This window comes from Bufo bufo, chromosome 8, assembly GCF_905171765.1.
Source record: "Bufo bufo chromosome 8, aBufBuf1.1, whole genome shotgun sequence".
Lineage (NCBI taxonomy): Eukaryota > Metazoa > Chordata > Amphibia > Anura > Bufonidae > Bufo > Bufo bufo.
Genome location: NC_053396.1, coordinates 131370032 through 131391948, shown reverse-complemented (window position 1 = coordinate 131391948; position 21917 = coordinate 131370032).

The window sequence follows — 21917 nt, the reverse complement described above, 5'->3', positions numbered from 1 at the left end:
GTGAAAGTACCCTTAGCATAAATCATCACCAGCAGTCCAGCAGGGGTCCGACTCCTGACACCCCAGTCAATCAGCTTTTTGAAAGCCGGCTGTATGCCAGAACCAGGCAGTGAAACTACAAAGCTCTGTACACTGTATAGTGAGTGTACTTGCTTACTAAAGGCACTGCTCTTCACTTGAATACTTGATGGCAAATGGGCATGAGATTCAGTAGTAGAATTGTGTAGCCACTGGCAGCCTTAAGCATAAATTGGACTGTGTGGTCTTACCCATAACCATTGAGTTTGTAATACCAGAATACCACTCATGTGAAATGAGAAGCATTGTAGGGTTTGGTGGCCCATTTGGGGTCAGGTTCCCGATGGGACGCCCTTATCAGGAAGGGCATTACTAGAGTTCCCTTATCATAGGGATAGCCCTTTCAACCTTTTACATTTACAGCACAGTTAAGCACCATGACCCAGTCCACACTCTACAAGCAGTGTCGGACTGGGATACCTAGGGCCCACCAGTAAAATTTATTTTGGGGGCCCACCGTACGGATACATTCAAATATAATAAATAATCTAACAAGTTTTTTATATGAACATATGCTGGTTGAGGTGCTGTACACTGAATATATGTATGTAGTGCAGTAAGTCTACTGTGTTATGTGCCACTTGTGCAGGAGGTGGGAGACTAGGGGCCCACGTTGCTCACGGGCCCACCGGGGGATTCCCCTGTACCCCTGTGGGCCAGTCCGAGCCTGTCTACAAGTGTTATACTATCCTTCTTCTGGCCCACATCCTGATTTCTGGTAAGGCTGTTCCATTTTCTTATTGCTATGTGGCAGATTTGTGAGATTCATCTTTAAGCAGCTCTAGTGGCAGCAATTTGTTGATTCTCGATGAACGCTCTAGTATTAGGATGTTAGCCTAATGTTTAGTCTTATAGTTTATTTTTACGCATTTGTCTTGCTGGTGGCTTTCTATTGGTGTATATCACCTCCAATTTTAAGTGAGTTCATTAAACGATACGTTTTAAATCATTGCTCCCGCTTTTTTGCCTTATATATTTATATATGGAGTTTTTCTAAGGACATCCACTTATCTGTAGAATTTTTGTTAATTAGTATAATACCAGAAGACCATACGACTTGAAAATACTGTGGACTAGTCAACAGAAAACAAGAAAATGATCTGGTAACCAATGTCAACATAAAATCGGGATTTCTTTTTTTCACTTTAAAAAAAGACAAGTGGATGCCCTCACGTGTTACATTCATAGCCAAGTTCTCACTTCGATAGTAGTAGATAGAAGAAGATCTGTGCTCAGTTTAAATGAAGTTATTATTGAGTAGTCTCAAGAATTCTGTAACAGTTCCTCTGGATATTATTTTATTGATTGAAGATGATGTTTGCAGTATTCTATCACATAGCTTGGTGAGCTTATGTGTTCATATGTTGATTTCTGTAACAATTTGCTCATCTGTGTAGCTGGCCAAACATAAAATCATATTGCAGCTACTGAGCAATTGGCAGATAGGTAATTTGGAGCCCCTGGGACCCTATGCAGCATCTGTACTGGGGCCTCTCCAACTGTCACCACACACATTTACTATTAAAATATTGCCCCTCAGATAGGTATTGATTCTCCTAGTTGAGGTCTAGCTTGTAGAGAGTCTTCAGAACAATGTTCCCTAAGAAAAAATATATACCATAAAATACCTCTCCTCTAGAAGGAAGAAAGCTGTTCTTCTAGTGCCATATCCTGTACGTCGAAGTCCAACCCTTTATAGAGCTTTAAAACATGACTTGAGCTATCATCCGAACCAGAGATGCCCATCTGTAGTTTCTCCTTTTCAGTACAAAGTAGAGTTCTGGTTGGTTGATTGAGGAAGAGAATCAGTACTTTCTGAGGTCCTCTAAAAAAAAAGTATCCAACATGGACAATCAGACACCCAGAACCCTACTCTGTACTGACAAATAATTTTTTGCGGACAATTCTGTTTAATTGCTAGTCAAAATATAGTAACTATTAAGTACAAAAGATTTTTGTATCAGTGTCTGACAAGCAGCAGAAAATATATTTTTAGATACTAAACAAAATCTTCCAACACTTACAAAGTATTATCAAATCTTTAATTTTTATTCTTCCCACTAAGCCTTATAATAGTCTGACACTTCCTGTCCAGCAGAAATCACTTCTCAGTAGTTATGTCATTATCATCATGGACAGGATTACAATGAAAGGAAACAGGATTATGCCACTCATAGTTGATGTTCACAGCTCCCCTATCCCAACACAATGAGCTTTGCATGGGTGTCCTACTACAGGTTCTTATGGTCCATGTGGCATCTGTAAAGCATATTTCAGGATGCTGTCAGCAGATCAGGAAAGTTAGTACTGCCCCCACAATCATGTACAGAAAGTAGAATAAGAAATCTAGCATCAGAAAATAAAAATTGATTAGAAAGAAAGTTTCAGTATATGATTTTATTTAGTAAAAAAAATATATATATACACTGTATAAGAGCAACATTCCTTGTAAGTCTTCTTTCTGAATTCCTCTATTGTCGTCTTTTGTATATATTTTTGAATGCTTGAAAAACATAATACAAACAATACATTTTGTGTTCCTTATATTTCAGAATTCCTCTGGGGGGGGGGGGGGGGTAAAAGCAATTACAGCTTTGTTATGTCATAGAAATGAAAATAATTTGCTGGTACATTTTTCCTTTAAATCTATTTTTATGCTCGGTATAGCATATACTGCAAATTGTATGAAATTGCAATGCTCCTAAGTGATTTTTCATTGAAGGGAACAAAGTCATTTACTGAAAAGACTCCTTTGAAAAGCATCTGTCATCCACCGAACCATTCATCCATCAACAATTAAAACAAAGCATGTTCTCAGTATGACTAGTTATGTTTCTTTGTACATTGTGACAATAGCGATAAAGTCGGCAGTAATGATCACTAATTCTGTCATTTCATAGCGTGAGTAAAGGTCACAGAAGTGAATTGTACATTTATTTTATATGCTAGTATTCTCAAGAGCCAATAACACAGAAACTATTCTATTAGAGTGAAATTAGTAAAATTATTATTAGTAAAATTTAGAAGGGCCATAAGTACTGAGAGCCCAGGAAGGGGGAGGGAGGAGAGGACAGGAGTGGTAGCGGTGGAGAGTATAGGAGTAGTAGTAGTCACTGTGGCAGTCCTCACTCTGGTACTCCCTGGAACCTGCAGTGATGGGAGGGGTGCAACCTTTCTTCCCCTCAGGGCACACCCTGGTTTGGGGTCTCCTGCTTGTTGGTAGGTGGGGTGGCCTTGGAGTCCGTGGCTTATAGCATGCAAACCAGGGTTCCCTTTAAGCACTGGAGAAAAGGGCAATAATGTGGCAGTCCAGGTTGGCAATGCAAGGCATTGATGAAGCTGGTTTTGGGGCAACGAGTCCACTGTGCTTTACTGAGGCAATTTCGGTAGATAACACACACAGACACTTGCAAAAGTAAGTTCAGTCTGTCCAGATCACATGTACAGTTTTCCCAAAGCTGTATGTGAGGATATAGGCAGTACAATGAATCTTTCCAGTTAATCCAAACAAACCTGCGGCCAAGGGGTAAAAACCTCTCCTAATAAATCAATACTCTCAGTATGTCACTACAATACCCAACTGTGAGGTGTAGTCCTTTAGCAGATGGCCAGTCTAAGTAGTTTGGTAGGGTGGTTTGGTGGTAAGCTTCTCTCCAACCAAATGCAGTGAAGTTCACAGCCTCAATATATGTGTTACCTTGTACTGATGTTTTGTGCATGCGCTCAGTGTCGGACTGGAGTGCATAGGGCCCATCAGTAAAATTTTGGGACCCCACTGTACAAATACATTCAAATATTACCTGCTCACACAGCAGCAAAATGCTACCAGATTAAATATAGGGTCCCTGCAGCAACTTTGAGACGGTAGGTCTTGAGGAAAAGAGGATACGGACTAGCTTTTCTCTATACCTAGAAGTCATCTCAGCTATCTGATTGTGTCTATAATACACTGCTCAAAAAAATAAAGGGAACACAAAAATAACACATCCTAGATCGGAATTAATTAAATATTTTTCTAAAATACTTTGTTCTTTACATAGTTGAATGTGCTGACAACAAAATCACGCACCTCCTGATGAGGTGGCGGACGGTCTCCTGAGGGATCTCCTCCCAGACCTGGACTAAAGCATCTGCCAACTCCTGGACAGTCTGTGGTGCAACGTGACGTTGGTGGATAGAGCTAGACATGATGTCCCAGATGTGCTCAATTGGATTCAGGTCTGGGGAACGGGCGGGCCAGTCCATAGCATCAATGCCTTCGTCTTGCAGGAACTGCTGACACACTCCAGCCACATGAGGTCTAGCATTGTCTTGCATTAGGAGGAACCCAGGGCCAACCGCACCAGCATATGGTCTCACAAGGGGTCTGAGGATCTCATCTCGGTACCTAATGGCAGTCAGGCTACCTCTGGCGAGCACATGGAGGGCTGTGCGGCCCCCCAAAGAAATGCCACCCCACACCATTACTGACCCAATGCCAAACCGGTCATGCTGGAGGATGTTGCAGGCAGCAGAATGTTCTCCATGGCGTCTCCAGACTCTGTCACGTCTGTCACATGTGCTCAGTGTGAACCTGCTTTCATCTGTGAAGAGCACAGGGCGCCAGTGGCGAATTTGCCAATCTTGGTGTTCTCTGGCAAATGCCAAACGTCCTGCACAGTGTTGGGCTGTAAGCACAACCCCCACCTGTGGACGTCGGGCCTCATATCACCCTCATGGAGTCTGTTTCTGACCGTTTAAGCAGACACATGCACATTTGTGGCCTGCTGGAGGTCATTTTGCAGGGCTCTGGCAGTGCTCCTCCTGTTCCTCCTTGCACAAAGGCGGAGGTAGCGGTCCTGCTGCTGGGTTGTTGCCCTCCTACGGCCTCCTCCACGTCTCCTGATGTACTGGCCTGTCTCCTGGTAGCGCCTCCATGCTCTGGACACTACGATGACAGACACAGCAAACCTTCTTGCCACAGCTCGCATTGATGTGCCATCCTGGATAAGCTGCACTACCTGAGCCACTTGTGTGGGTTGTAGACGCCGTCTCATGCTACCACTAGAGTGAAAGCACTGCCAGCATTCAAAAGTGACCAAAACATCAGCCAGGAAGCATAGGAACTGAGAAGTGGTCTGGGGTAACCACCTGCAGAACCACTCCTTTATTGGGGGTGTTTTGCTAATTGCCTATAATTTCCACCTGTTGTCTATCCCATTTGCACAACAGCATGTGAAATTGATTGTCACTCAGTGTTGCTTCCTAAGTGGACAGTTTGATTTCACAGAAGTGTGATTGACTTGGAGTTACATTGTGTTGTTTAAGTGTTCCCTTAATTTTTTTGAGCAGTGTAAAATGGGGAGTTTAATGATTTATCAAGTTTTTTTATGAACTTAGGCTGGTTAGGCTGTACATTGAATATATGTATGTAGTGCAGTACCGCAAGTCTGTTTTATGTGCCACTTATGCAAGGGTGGGAGACTAGGGGCCCACCGGGGGATTCATCTGTACCCCTGTGGGCCAGTCCAAGCCTGTATGCGCTGTCCCATTTGTAATGGCCCTCAACCTTTTGCAAAATTCAATGCTCGTTTTGCAACGCACCGGCCACAGGGAGATAACTTGTGAGGTGACGGTGTACCAAGGAATAATAACAGTTAGTTCTTTACTCAGTTTTGACGCTTCCTGAACCGGGCTGCAGTGAAGGGGAGAACAGCACTAGATTCTTCGGGGGAAACACTTTTACAGGGGACACCGGCCAGGTGGTGACTGAGGTGTCCTTGATGGCGATTGGATTTTTGGGTGCTTGTGCGGCTGGGCCCCTGAATTAGGTAAGATTGTGACGCCAGCACCTTGGTGCAAAGTAAGGGAAGTGGTTGTAGTATGGAGAGGGAAGAATGAGTCAGGGTTCGAATCCAACTAAGGGCTCTTTCACACTTGCGTTCTTTTCTTCCGGCATAGAGTTCCGTCGTCGGGGCTCTATGCCGGAAGAATCCTGATCAGGATTATCCCCATGCATTCTGAATGGAGAGAAATCCGTTCAGGATGCATCAGGATGCCTTCAGTTCCAGAAAGGAACGTTTTTTGGCCGGAGAAAATACCGCAGCATGCTGCGCTTTTTGCTCCGGCCAAAAGTCCTGAACACTTGCTGCAAGGCCGGATCCGGAATTAATGCCCATTGAAAGGCATTAATCCGGATCCGGCCTTAAGCTAAACGTCATTTCGGCGCATTGCCGGATCCGACGTTTAGCTTTTTCTGAATGGTTACCATGGCTGCCAAGATGCTAAAGTCCTGTCAGCCATGGTAAAGTGTAGTGGGGAGCGGGGGAGCAGTATACTTACCGTCCGTGCGGCTCCCAGGGCGCTTCAGAGTGACGTCAGGGCGCCCCACGCCCATGGATGACGTGATTGCATGGACACGTCATCCATGCGAATGGGGCGCTCTGACGTCATTCTGGAGCGCCCCGGGAGCCGCACGGACTGTAAGTATACTGCTCCCCCACTCCCCACTACTACTATGGCAACCAGGACTTTAATAGGGTCCTGGCTGCCATAGTAACACTGAACGCATTTTGAAGACGGATCCGTCTTCAAATGCTTTCAGTTCACTTGCGTTTTTCCGGATCCGGCGTGTAATTCCGGCAAATGGAGTACACGCCGGATCCGGACAACGCAAATGTGAAAGAGCCCTAAGAACTTTACTGTAAGTAGGCTCCTGACAGCAATTTACATCCAGATATAAACAGTCTCTCATGTATATGGAGGTTGAATGCTGTAAATCCCTTATAACAGGCTTTATGTGTGGTCCTGTATCAAGCTAAAGTCTGGTTAGAGTATGAAAGGTATCTTCTCACTGGTACTTAGCTCTTTGCCTTGTTCTAATCTCAGTAACGGTGGTTTAAGTCCTTATCTTCTACACACAAGTGCTACAACAGATGGCCTGTCTGTCTTTGAAGTAATGGTGAGGCTGCCTTCGCTAATAAACCATTGGTACAGAGGCGCCTAAAGCCTAGTATAATGGCTATTGTCCTTCCTTTGTCTTTTACATAGAAATGACAAAGTCCACTTGGCACTCCAGAAGAGTAGACGGTAGAAGAAGGTCTCACCTCTGCCTGTTTCTTGGCTTGACAATTGAGACAACGAATTGGCTCATCTAGGCCGTGGAGCCCAAGAGAGAGCTGAGAGGCAGGGGTCCTCTCCTTCCCCCTGCTCCTCACTTCAGCTACCCCAACCAAACAACTAGGCCTGAACTGTGGTGTATATATATAGACTATGGTGATATCCCCATCTAGTGGTGGAATAAGTGTAGTTCACCTGACAGCCTGTTAACAGGGATTTTACTGCTAAGTCACAGAAATATGCAAATAATATGAATATGACAAATTTTGCAGTGCCCATGTACACGAGTGGGATGCTGCACTCTCTCTCACAGGCTGGCACAGATTTCCAGTCACTTTTCTGGCACCTCTCAGCTTGTAGGGCTGGTGTAACCCTGTCTACTGCTTCTCTCTGATACCAGCTAGCTATTTTTGCTGCTTACTGTAATGAACCAGCGGGTGAGTACCCACTGTGCCACTGACTGGCAATACTCTGTAGGGGCGTAACTAAGCAACACCAGGTCTTTACTAGCGCCTCTAGTTGTGAAGATAGACTTGATCCACGGTAGTTGCTAGGGGCGACTCTAGAGCGTAAACAGAGTCAGTGACCGCTGGTCCAGCAGACTGGAAGATACCAACAGTGGTACCAGCAGAGTCAGACAGCGATACCGATACAGATACAGATTAAATACCACAGACAGGCAAGGCATAGCAAAGGCAGAAGCAGTTACCTGCACCGCAAGCAATAGCAGCTAGGCGGCCCCAGGAAGAGCTGCACACGGATGGTGATTCCCCCTCCGAAAGCAGACAAGAAACAAGCAGATACAGACATGGACAGAAACTGACATGAACAGAACAGGGACAGAAGCCAGAGAAACAACATGACAGACATGGTCCAGTATACAGTACAGACCAAAAGTTTGGACACACCTTCTCATTCAAAGAGTTTTCTTTATTTTCATGACTATGAAGGCATCAAAACTATGAATTAACACATGTGGAATTATATACATAACAAACAAGTGTGAAACAACTGAAAATATGTCATATTCTAGGTTCTTCAAAGTAGCCACCTTTTGCTTTGATTACTGCTTTGCACACTCTTGGCATTCTCTTGATGAGCTTCACGAGGTAGTCCCCTGAAATGGTCTTCCAACAGTCTTGAAGGAGTTCCCAGAGATGCTTAGCACTTGTTGGCCCTTTTGCCTTCACTCTGCGGTCCGGCTCACCCCAAACCATCTCGATTGGGTTCAGGTCCGGTGACTGTGGAGGCCAGGTCATCTGGCGCAGCACCCCATCACTCTCCTTCATGGTCAAATAGCCCTTACTTTCAAAGTTTTCCCAATTTTTCGGCTGACTGACTGACCTTCTTTTCTTAAAGTAATGATGGCCACTCGTTTTTCTTTACTTAGCTGCTTTTTTCTTGCCATAATACAAATTCTAACAGTCTATTCAGTAGGACTATCAGCTGTGTATCCACCTGACTTCTCCTCAACGCCACTGATGGTCCCAACCCCATTTATAAGGCAAGAAATCCCACTTATTAAACCTGACAGGGGTCTACCTCTTGAAGCTCATCAAGAGAATGCCAAGAGTGTGCAAAGCAGTAATCAAAGCAAAAGGTGGCTACTTTGAAGAACCTAGAATATGACATATTTTCAGTTGTTTCACACTTGTTTGTTATGTATATAATTCCACATGTGTTAATTCATAGTTTTGATGCCTTCAGTGTGAATCTACAATTTTCATAGTCATGAAAATAAAGAAAACTCTTTGAATGAGGTGTGTCCAAACTTTTGGTCTGTACTGTACATCAGAAGCAGTTAAACACTGCTAGGCTCTCAAATGCAGTTACGCACTGCTAGGCGAGCAGGGAACAGTCCAGGAACATAACATAATACAGGGCAGGTACAGACAGAACAGGACATGGCAAAAACAAGATACAAGATACAGAATACAACAATGTAAAATCAGGCGGAACCATACAAACGGGCAGATGGTAAGACCCCTTGGGTCAGCAGCAAGGAGCTACACCTAGAACGGGACAGACTGACCACAAGCCCCACAGCTCACAGGAACTTAAAGCTGCATAACGAGGCACCTGAGAAGCCCCACCCAGCCACAGAATAGGGGAGTTAACCCCAACAGAACCAAAGTCCAGAACAGACCATGACAGACAGACTGCAGCACAGGCGGTTGCCCCTGGCAACCGGCATACACAGAGACACCCGCAGCCAGTAAGCCAGAGCACAACCAACCCATAAAACCGCAGACAGACTGACATGGGGATAGCAACATCCACAGGCGAGTTCACAGACTCCGCAGCCAGCATGCAGCCCCAAGCAACCAGCCTGCACAGGAATTCAGCCTGCAGCCAGTATGCAAGGGTGCATGCAGCCAGCCTACATGGAAAACATCACAGTGAACCGCACTGACTCTTACACATCAACGGCTGGCTGTACGCTCCCTATCTCTCAGCTTCCTGCTTAGGAGGGATGGGGTCAGTTCACATCTAGCAACTGAGTCTAGGGCAAGAGATTAACAATTTCTCTCATATACACTCACCTAAAGAATTATTAGGAACACCTGTTCTATTTCTCATTAATGCAATTATCTAGTCAACCAATCACATGGCAGTTGCTTCAATGCATTTAGGGGTGTGGTCCTGGTCAAGACAATCTCCTGAACTCCAAACTGAATGTCAAAATGGGAAAGAAAGGTGATTTAAGCAATTTTGAGCGTGGCATGGTTGTTGGTGCCAGACGGCCCGTCTGAGTATTTCACAATCTGCTCAGTTACTGGGATTTTCACGCACAACCATTTCTAGGGTTTACAAAGAATGGTGTGAAAAGGGAAAAACATCCAGTATGCGGCAGTCCTGTGGGCGAAAATGCCTTGTGGATGCTAGAGGTCAGAGGAGAATGGGCCGACTGATTCAAGCTGATAGAAGAGCAACGTTGACTGAAATAACCACTCGTTACAACCGAGGTATGCAGCAAAGCATTTGTGAAGCCACAACACGCACAACCTTGAGGCGGATGGTCTACAACAGCAGAAGACCCCACCGGGTACCACTCATCTCCACTACAAATAGGAAAAAGAGGCTACAATTTGCACGAGCTCACCAAAATTGGACTGTTGAAGACTGGAAAAATGTTGCCTGGTCTGATGAGTCTCGATTTCTGTTGAGACATTCAAATGGTAGAGTCCGAATTTGGCGTAAACAGAAGGAGAACATGTATCCATCATGCCTTGTTACCACTGTGCAGGCTAGTGGTGGCGGTGGAATGGTGTGGGGGATGTTTTCTGGGCACACTTTAGGCCCCTTAGTGCCAATTGAGCATCGTTTAAATGCCACGGGCTACCTGAGCATTGTTTCTGACCATGTCCATCCCTTCATGACCACCATGTACCCATCCTCTGATGGCTACTTCCAGCAGGATAATGCACCATGTCACAAAGCCCGAATCATTTCAAATTGGTTTCTTGAACATGACAATGAGTTCACTGTACTAAAATGTCCCCCACAGTCACTAGATCTCAACCCAATAGAGCATCTTTGGGATGTGGTGGAACGGGAGCTTCGTGCCCTGGATGCGCATCCCTCAAATCTCCATCAACTGCAAGATGCTATCCTATCAATATGGGCCAACATTTCTAAAGAATGCTATCAGCACCTTGTGGAATCAATGCCACGTAGAATTAAGGCAGCTCTGAAGGCAAAAGGGGGTCCAACACTGTATTAGTATGGTGTTCCTAATAATTCTTTAGGTGAGTGTATAGCCTGTGATACATAAAATACACTGTAAATTCACATAACCCCATTAAGCAGTGAACCACCGGGTCACTGCATATGACCATGATCACAGGGACATAGATGGCAACGATAGGCCTAGTAAGTGACTTAAAGGAAATCTCCATCCTCCAACTCTGCCAGTTGACAGTTACAGGTTGATACAGTGCCTGTTCTCATTCATCTCTCAGTTTAGGAGTCAGTAGCCATGCTTTTTTCGCCATTTCTCTACCATGAATTTTCTGCTTTTATTTACTAACAAACATACTGAAATGTGCGACTAGAATAATGTGATCGAAAGACTGGAAATAAGTGAGTAAACTGTGACATGACTTTCATGGAGGCATTGTAGTAAGTAGGCTTAAGGGATGTCACTTTGGTTAGTACTGCTGAGAGTTCGAGATGAGCGAATCGAGGCTGACGAAGTGGAATTCGATCAGAATTTCAGGAAAGATTCGATTCGCACCGAAGCCAAATTTCCTTGCGCTTAGTTGTAACGAAAGACATTTGTCCATCCAGTTCGGCCTGTCATCCTGCAAGTTGATCCAGAGGAAGGCAAAAAAAAAACTGAGGTAGAAGCCAATTTTCCCCACTTTAGGGAAATAAAAAATTCCTTCCCGACTCCAATCAGGCAATCAGAATAACTCCCTGAATCAACGACCCCTCTCTAGTAGCTATAGCCTGTAATATTATTACACTCCAGAAATACATCCAGGCCCCTCTTGAATTCCTTTATTGTACTCACCATCACCACCTCCTCAGGCAGAGAGTTCCATAGTCTCACTGCTATTACCGTAAAGAATCCTCTTCTATGTTTGTGTACAAACCTTCTTTCTTCCAGACGCAGAGGATGTCCCCTCGTCACAGTCCTAGGGATAAATAGATGATGGGATAGATCTCTGTACTGACCCCTGATATATTTATACATAGTAATTAGATCTCCCCTCAGTCGTCTTTTTTCTAAAGTGAATAACCCTAATTTTGATAATCTTTCAGGGTACTGTAGTTGCCCTCCTCTGGACCCTCTCCAGCTCTGCTATGTCTGCCTGTTTACAGGAGCCCAGAACTGTACACAGTACTCCATGTGTGGTCTGACTAGCGATTTGTAAAGTGGTAGGACTATGTTCTCATCACGGGCATCTATGCCCCTTTTGATGCAACCCATTATCTTATTGGACTTGGCAGCAGCTGCCTGACACTGGTTTTTGCAGCTTAGTTTGCTGTTTATTAAAATTCCTAGATCCTTTTCAATGTCAGTGTTACCGAGTGTTTTACCATTTAGTATGTACGGGTGACTTGCATTATTCCTTCCCATGAGGACATGGAGAAAAGAACTCTGGGAAGGCAGGATCACCCACAATGCCATGCATGCAGCCAGTCAGCAGCCAGCCAGCCCTGTGATGTCACAGCCCTATAAACAGTGTCAGCCATCTTAGATTCTGCCATTTACCAGTGTACTTAGTGCAGGGAGAGACGTCAGCAGGCGATTAACAATTGCAGGGAAAGATTATTCAGGGTGTAGGGAAAGGATAGGGAGGAATCATTCTACAGCTTTCATGTTGAAAAGCGTTCAGTTGGGGATGTGACAGCCTTGGTAATAGGAACAATCCTAATACACCTTGCAGCACTGACTGGGGATCCAAATTGCCATTATACAGCTCTGTAATGCCAGCAAACCATTCTTATTAGGATGCAAGTGCTAATTGATACAGGCATTAACAAGGTTTATTACAAGGAAATATTTCTACATCTACATTTGCCCTTGTGCGGTGCAGTTATATGTTCTAAAGCATTTTTTGGCTTGTATTAGTGGGGGAAAAAAAAGGGTTTATTAGCCGTTGTGCAGTGAAGTGAGAAAATTACTGACTTTTTTTGGGTGTTTTAATTCTTTTCATTTTTTTATTTTTATCTAACAGTATGTAAGACAGAGAATTGCCAGGTCCTGCACAGGAGTGGCAGAGGCGTAAATGTTTCTGGCGCAGGCAGAGGTCGCAGCAGAATAAGGGGCCGTGGCAGCAGGGGTCACTTCGACAGGGCTGAGCTCCCAGTGTTAGCTAGTGGTCGTGTCGTGACCAGCAACCCAGCGGTTCTTGAGTGGTTGACTCGATCTTCGACTTTGTCGCAAATGACATCAGACACCCCCAGCCAAGAGTCAGTGGGTTCGTCAGACACAACCCTTAGTTGGCATGGCCTGGGAGCAGGCCCTGTGCCCTCACCTGTCCTCAACCTGCCTCTGTCATTTTCTGTTCCCAGAACCAGTGAAGTATTGTATGCTGTGGGCTCAGCTCATACAGTGAGGACGAGCTACTAGAAGACAGCTACTGGCCAGGCAAGTAGTGATGAGGAGAGTGGCGTTGGAGCTTGTGTTGCGAGTGGTCAGAGACAGTTGAGGAGGACATCAGTGACGTGCAGACAGTACTCGATGATGATGATGAAGCTGATCGCACTTGGGAGCCAGGTGACGAAGGGGCTTCTTCATCATCGGGAGAAGAGGGTGGCAGCTTGCCTGTGAGGGAGCAGCGGAGCCAGCAAGTCGCTAGCGTGGCCGGGAGTCAGCAGTGGGAGGTCGGTAGCCAAAAGTGCCCGGGGTAGGCCACCCGCTTCGCGGGAGCCTACCTGCTCAGGAAGTAGTGGTGCAGGGGTTCATGGAGGCAGCCGTGGTAGCAGTCAGTCAGTGCGGAGCGTTGGGGGTAAAAAAGGAGGTGAACGTAGCCATATGTACAGTCGTGGCCAAAAGTTTTGAGAATTACATAAATATTGGAAATTGGAAAAGTTGCTGCTTAAGCTTTTATTATAGCAATTAGCATATACTCCAGAATGTAATGAAGAGTGATCAGATGAATTGCATAGTCCTTCTTTGCCATGAAAATTAACTTAATCCCCCAAAAAACTTTTCACTGCATTTCATTGCTGTCATTAAAGGACCTGCTGAGATCATTTCAGTAATCGTCTTGTTAACTCAGGTGAGAATGTTGACGAGCACAAGGCTGGAGATCATTATGTCAGGCTGATTGGGTTAAAATGGCACACTTGACATGTTAAAAAGGAGGGTGATGCTTGAAATCATTGTTCTTCCATTGTTAACCATGGTGACCTGCAAAGAAACGCGTGCAGCCATCATTGCGTTGCATAAAAAAGGCTTCACAGGCAAGGATATTGTGGCTACTAAGATTGCACCTCAATCAACAATTTATAGGATCATCAAGAACTTCAAGGAAAGAGGTTCAATTCTTGTTAAGAAGGCTTCAGGGCGTCCAAGAAAGTCCAGCAAGCGCCAGGATCATCTCCTAAAGAGGATTCAGCTGCTGGATCGGAGTGCCACCAGTGCAGAGCTTGCTCAGGAATGGCAGCAGGCAGGTGTGAGCGCATATGCACGCACAGTGAGGCGAAGACTTTTGGAAGATGGCCTGGTGTCAAGAAGGGCAGCAAAGAAGCCACGTCTCTCCAAAAAAAACATCTGGGACAGATTGATCTTCTGCAGAAAGTATGGTGAATGGACTGCTGAGGACTGGGGCAAAGTCATATTCTCCGATGAAGCCTCTTTCCGATTGTTTGGGTCATCTGGAAAAAGGCTTGTCCGGAGAAGAAAAGGTGAGCGCTACCATCAGTCCTGTGTCATGCCAACAGTAAAGCATCCTAAGACCATTCATGTGTGGGGTTGCTTCTCATCCAAGGGAGTGGGCTCACTCACAATTTTGCCCAAAAACACAGCCATGAATAAAGAATGGTACCAAAACACTCTCCAACAGCAACTTCTTCCAACAATCCAACAACAGTTTGGTGAAGAACAATGCATTTTCCATCACGATGGAGCACCGTGCCATAAGGCAAAAGTGATAACTAAGTGGCTCGGGGACCAAAACGTTGACATTTTGGGTCCATGGCCTGGAAACTCCCCAGATCTTAATCCCATTGAGAACTTGTGGTCAATCCTCAAGAGGCGGGTGGACAAACAAAAACCCACTAATTCTGACAAACTCCAAGAAGTGATTATGAAAGAATGGGTTGCTATCAGTCAGGAATTGGCCCAGAAGTTGATTAGGTCCTGAAAAAGAAGGGCCAACACTGCAAATACTGACTCTTTGCATAAATGTCATGTAATTGTCGATAAAAGCCTTTGAAACGTATGAAGTGCGTGTAATTGAAACAACTGAAACAAAGATCTAAAAGCAGTTTAGCAGCAAACTTTGTGAAAACTAATATTTGTGTCATTCTCAAAACTTTTGGCCACGACTGTAGAATCTGTAGGCAGAAGGTGAAGCGTGGCAAGGGTGCCAATGTTGGCACTACAGCCCTGCGTCAACATATGCAGCTTTGCCATAAAGTCAACTGGGAGAACCGTGGGTCCAATGTGGTTGTCAAGCCTGCTGCAGCAACCGCTGCATCACCCAGTGGCACACAGCCGATTTCAGGCAGTCAAGGCTCCACCACCTCAACCGAAGGGAGACGTCTGTCCTTCCCATTGTCTGCTGGTCCTGATGCTCCTGCTACTTCTACTCCTCATCACTCATTTGTTATCAAATCGATCACCAAAGCGATTACCAAGAGACAAAAGTATGCGTGCACTCATCCAACAGTGCAGAAGCTGAACGTTCTCCTGTCCAAGTTGCTGGTGCTGCAGTCCCTCCCTTTCAAAGTGGTGGACTCTTCACCTTTCAGAGAACTGATGGCTTCTGCCGAACCAAGATGGAGTCCCAAGCCGTTAGTTCTTTGCCAAAAAGGCAGTACCTGAAAATCGGAACCATGGTGACCGACAACAGGAAGAACATTGTGTCGGGGCTGCGTCAAGGAGGCTGAGCCATGCGCCTTGCATGGCACACGTGTTCAATCTGGTTGTCAAGCGGTTCCTGAAGTCTTCCACACATCTGCAAGACATCCTAAGAATGGCCAGGAAACCTTGCATGCAGTTCAGCCACTCTTACACCGCAAAGCACACCCTCCTTGAGCTGCAGCGGCAGAACGACATCCCCCAACATAGGCCAATATGCAACATTTTCACCCGTTGGAATTCCACCCTCCATATGTTGGACCAACTGTACGAACAGAGAAAGGCCATAAATGATTTCCTGATGATCCAAGCAGATAGGAGTACTCCCCTGTGTAACTTCGATGTCAGCCAGTGGCAGCTCATGCATGACACCTGCGTTTGCTCAGGCCCTTTGAAGAGGCCACGTTATTTGTCAGTCGCCAGGACTACGGGATGAACGAAAGATAATTTTCTGTGTCATATTATTGCAGCGAAAGTGTAATATACTTCAGATTCACATTTTTTGTGTAGTATAGTTCAGATTCACATTTTTTGCGGATCGCTCATCTGTGTGCTGTCTGCATCCGTGTGGCCATTCCCCAAAATCTAGAACATGTCCTATTCGTGCCTGTTTTGCAGACAAGAATAGTCAATTCTAGTAGAAAGATGTGGTATGCATGGGGCCAGTATCTGAACTAGTTAAAAATTTGATTCTACCAGAATCAAAAGTGCTCCAATTGACCTAAAAATTGGTATATGACATTGATGTCTCCTATGATTCATATTGTCTTGCCTTTCTTTTTCTATTTTGTTTTATTTTTTCCATTTTTGCTCCCCCCTTCCTTTTACGGTCTTTAATATAATGACTACAATAGTAAACAATGTCAGAGTGACACTGATATAATCACATGATTGACAAAAAGCCTGTTTAAAAACACACCGCATTATTGCATTAAAACCATTACAGAAATTGTCCATTATGGGGGGCAGATGTCTGCAGGTGTTTATTCACACTGCATATGCGCTACATAAGAAGAACGAAGAGACACTTTTATGGACAGTTACCTAAAAGTATGAATGCCATAGAGAAGAATAAAATTTGATTGAAGGTGTGGAACTGCATCACAATTACCACAACTAAGTGGTACAGTAGCAACTGCCCCCCCAGCAACTTGGCTACATGGGAGTTTAGCGTGCCCACAAGGTAATTGATTGTTGTGAATAGTTTTCTCATGGCCAAACATTTTGTTGGAATGGATGTCTCACGATGGAGTGGAGAACAAGGAGCAGGAGGAGGAGGAGTCTAATCAAGAGGAGAAGTAGCTGATGAAGATGACAAGGACAACGTCATATGAACTGTACTGCTTGAGGATGCAGCCTGGCAGGCACAAAGAATCCCGGGAGAAGGAGGACGGTATTGTTCCAAATTCTGGCCAGTTCTATTTTCTCACAGGTGCGGTGCTGTCGCCAAATGTGCTGCAACAGAACCCTCATACCTTTGTGTTTGAATGCCCTTACCTATTTTCATCCTGCAGGTCTTGCACGTGGCAGTGTTTGTGTGTCAGCCTTGTGGGAAAAGAAAAAGGCCATATAGGAGACACTCGCATAGAGCTAGCAGCAGCCAAGCTTGGCCTAGCACGTTTTGAGCCAGTGCTCACAGTATCAGTTTAAGGACTGACGATATGTTTCTCCCAACACTATACATTTACCCTTTTTTCTCTTAGGGCCACACACCTATCTTTGGCTGTATTATGTCCCATGTTTTTTCAGCCACACTATTCCCCTACCAACCTAGGATTGACGATTATTTCCTCTTTACATCTCATGTCCCCATATTAATACTAATTTCCATTGTCCCATTTCACTCCTCCAGCTTAGGTTTGAATAAATATGATCGGTCCCCTGACCTCTCACATATACACAGTCAGTGCTTCTTTCTATGACCGCTCCGTCCCAGCCACCCCCGACGCGCATGCGCCGACACTTCATCTGCAATCCTTTGCAGTATCGGCCTCACTTTACCTCTCGGACGATGTGCGCATGCGCGCATCTTCCGTTCATTGTGCGCACGCGCCAACCATATGCTGCACGTCACATCGGCCTACGTCCTGATTCTCGCAACATCGCGAGATCAGGTGCGTCATGTAGAAGGCGGGAATCCATCTATTTAAATCGCCCACATACACAACCAAGGCATGCCGGCCCGCTGAGACTCTACTCACGCTACTAGGTAAGTCGTACATCACCACTAGCCTCCTGCTCCTTTGACCTTACACTATGCCGTTGTCTGGGTCCCCCACCTCCTCCAACAGGATTCGGTTCCTTTATACAGATATCGGCACATTTGCCCGTAATGTATATATGCCCTGGGCCACCTCTCTCCTTCTGTCATTGTGCCCTCCTGCTCTTCCCCCCCCTCTCCCCCTCTCCTCTTTACTCCACTTGCTGTGCAGTGCCACTTTATTGGTCCTGTTCTGATGTTATTTGATATTATATACTTCTAGCACATGATGTTAGGCAGCCATTTGGCTGGCTATTTGCGTTCTGAAAAATTATTATATTTCCTTTTGAAATATATGAAGTCCTTTTGCAATATATGAAGTCCTATATATGAAATATCATGCATACTGTATTATGATTATACTTGCTTTAAATCATGTATTAATATTATGATCATATTTGCTTTGAATCATGTATTAATATATCCTCCCATCATGGCTATTATTGAATATTATACACAGATATTGCCTTTACAATATCTGAGTTGAAACTTCGTGACGATCATGATCTCATTCTACCTGTGTATATTTGTATGTATACATACATTACCTGTCATGTTTTTTTATTATATTTTTCCTTTTCTCCTTTTTTTCCTTTTGTATCACATCAGCCTGATGAAGGGCATATAATTTTGCCCGAAACGTTGTTTTCATTCAGTCCTATAAGGACCATTATGTCCGGCTAAAATAAAATAAGCATTATCTCATCTTGGAGTGCTGTCTACAAATTATTCTTCTACCTATCAGTTCCGAGAGGTGGAGCCAGGAACGTACCTAGACGCGCACCCGACATCTATCACTCTTAGATAGAGTGCCGTAGTCCCTTTGTGATTTCTATATTGATTTACTCCACCATAGACCAACGTGCACCATCTTTGATACTTCTTTCTTAATAATCTTTCCAAATGTCATTTCTACACTCTACTGCACAAAGTGCCAACAGTGGAGTATTCTCATTCTCTGAAGAGGATGCACGTCGGATCACCTCATCCATAACCGCTTCCAATGAATTTCTATCCAGTACGAACCAAAGAGTGTCTCTTGATTCGCTGGAAAAGATCTACAGAAAAGCGATCTCACTGGAACTGCATATTGCCACCTTGGTGGAATACCACAATAAGAAAATTATCCCTAGGGGATTACGGTGCAACTTGCGCCCAACCTTATTTTCAGAGGACTCTGATTTTCGTAATCAATTTGAAAGAATTCTCAATAAAGCCTCGCTAGACATCATTCTTCTTACTGTGGAACGCGCAAGCTCAGAATTGAGACAAACTCAAGAAGAAATTAATTCCTTAGAACTAAGACTTACTCAGGTGTCTCGGGAGAAGAAGCTGCATCCATTAAAAATAACATCGCAAAAAAGAATAACTTCTTCAGACGGAACTTAGAGGATCGGAAAAGGTCAAAATACCAAAGAGACGTCCAAGACTACGCGACAAATCAAGTTTACCGTACAGTAACCCGTAGCTATCCCACCTCTGGTCCATCCAATACTCAGGTATCGGCCTCATCCAGCACTAGTGGTGAGGTTGATTTTTTAGAGAGAGGTCCACCAAGATCGAGAGGAGGAGGCCGCCGAGGAGGTCAGGCAGGAAACATAAGAGGAAGAAGACGCAACTATTATCAACAACAACGGGACCCAATTCGCACGAGATCCACCTACCAATCATGAATACCCAGACAGAGAAATCCATCCCACAGGATCTAGTCATCAATTTATCACACAAAAACCTATCGACCGACGAGATCTCTACATTGAGCCTGGGACTCGGATTCGTCCCTACTAATTTCACCGACCCTTATCTCTTAGACAAAGAAATGTCCAAATTTTTTAGGGCCATTAGACTTCGCGCCTACATTGAAATCGAAAGACCATCATGGACCCAGACAAATCAAGACGTCCTCCCTCCATTCCAGGACCGCATCAATAGGTGCAAACCTCCCAGTAAATTTTCTCCTCCCACAAGGCACGAGGTGGTTGAAGACTACATCTCAAATGTCCTACAAGATCTTAGATCTCTAGAGAAAAAATCCTCTCCTGTCAAGGTAAGACACAATATAACTAAAAACCAAACCCTAGCCTTGAAAAACCTGCGTGATGATAAGGACATAATCATCAAGCCAGCTGACAAAGGCTCAGGAATTGTTGTGATGGACAAACTGGACTATAGACGGGAGATCCTTCGGCAACTTGGTGATCGAGGGATTTACTCACCTATAGACAATGATCCCACTAGAGAATGCCTTAATGAACTCTCTACTATAGTTGAGACTGCTCTCAACGACGGCATTATAAACGAAAAAGCAGCAGAATATCTTGTTCCAACCTATCCCCGTATTCCGGTAATTTATGTGTTGCCCAAAATTCATAAAAGTATGGACCACCCCCCAGGTAGACCAATTGTCTTTGGCTGCGAGTCTGTTTTTCAACCGACAGCCAAAATGCTAGATTACCTATTAAGGATCTATGCCCAACAGGGTGCCTCCTTTATCCAGGACACCACTGACTTCCTCAACAAGATCCAAGGCCTTAACCTGGAGGGTGAGAATATCCTTTTGGTAACTATGGATGTTAGTAGTTTGTATACTAACATCCCCACCGATGCTGGGATAGAATGTATCAGAGAAACTATCTGCCAAAAAGCAGAATTCTCTATCCCTGAACAAGAATTCATTATCTCCCTTCTGACATTTGTACTCAAGAAGAACTACTTTCTTTTTGAAGATCAATTTTATTTCCAAATCTCCGGGACAGCCATGGGCTGCAACGTAGCACCGACCTTTGCAGTTCTATATATGAATTATTTTGAAGAATCATTTGTATACACTAACGCATTATTCACTCATCATGTGAAATGTTGGTACAGATATATTGACGATATCTTTTGTATTTGGCAGGGTCCAATGGAAGATCTACATACCTTCCACAGAATCATCGACTCGGCCACAGATTCCATCTCTCTCTCCTTGACCTGCAGTGACACTGAGATTTCATTTTTGGATGTCCTAGTAAGGGTAAGCAACAATACATTGCATACAGACCTCTACACCAAACCCACTGACAGGAATAGCCTCCTTAGACATAATTCTTTCCATCCTCCAGGGCTTATTCGTTCTTTACCCTGTTCACAATTGATGCGAGTTAAACGCATTGTATCAAGTCCAGATGTCATTAACTCCCGACTCATTGAAATGGCGAACAAATTCCTCAGCAGAGGTTTCCCTAAACACGTTCTGGAGGAACACATTGAAAAAACCACCAACTTGTCCAGAACTGATCTTCTTAAACCCAAACAGTTTAGATCGACTCACAAACGTATCCCGTGCGTCACCACTTTTTCTCACCTCAGCCCTGACATCAAACGGATCATATATAAACATTGGTCCATTTTATCCAACAACTTCCCTATCATTTTCCCAGACAAACCTCTTATGTCTTACAAAAGAGGAAAAAATATTAGGGACAATATTATACGGTCCGACCTTGGTTCTAACAAAATCCACAGCGTTCAAGCCACAATTACTGGCTCTCCCATCAGAGGTACATATCCTTGTCTGTCCTGCGCTCAATGCGGAAATGTCACCAAAGGCCCGACCTTTACTCATCCATCCACCGGCAAAAGGTTCAACATTCATGGCCACTACTCCTGTCTGTCCAATTTTGTAGTTTACTTAATCAAATGCCCCTGTGGACTAGGATATGTCAGGGAAACCATCCAAAAAATAAAAGAACGCATATCTCAACACAAGTCTAACATACGCACCATGAAACTTGAAGCTCCCCTTGTCCAACATTTTACCAAACACGGCCATTCAGTCAGCCAACTTCGTTTTCAAGTTATTGACTGGATACCATCACCCAGACGAGGGGGCAACCGTGAGCTGCTTCTACAGGAGAGAGAGATGTCTTGGATCCGACGTCTTAATACCTTAGAACCTTA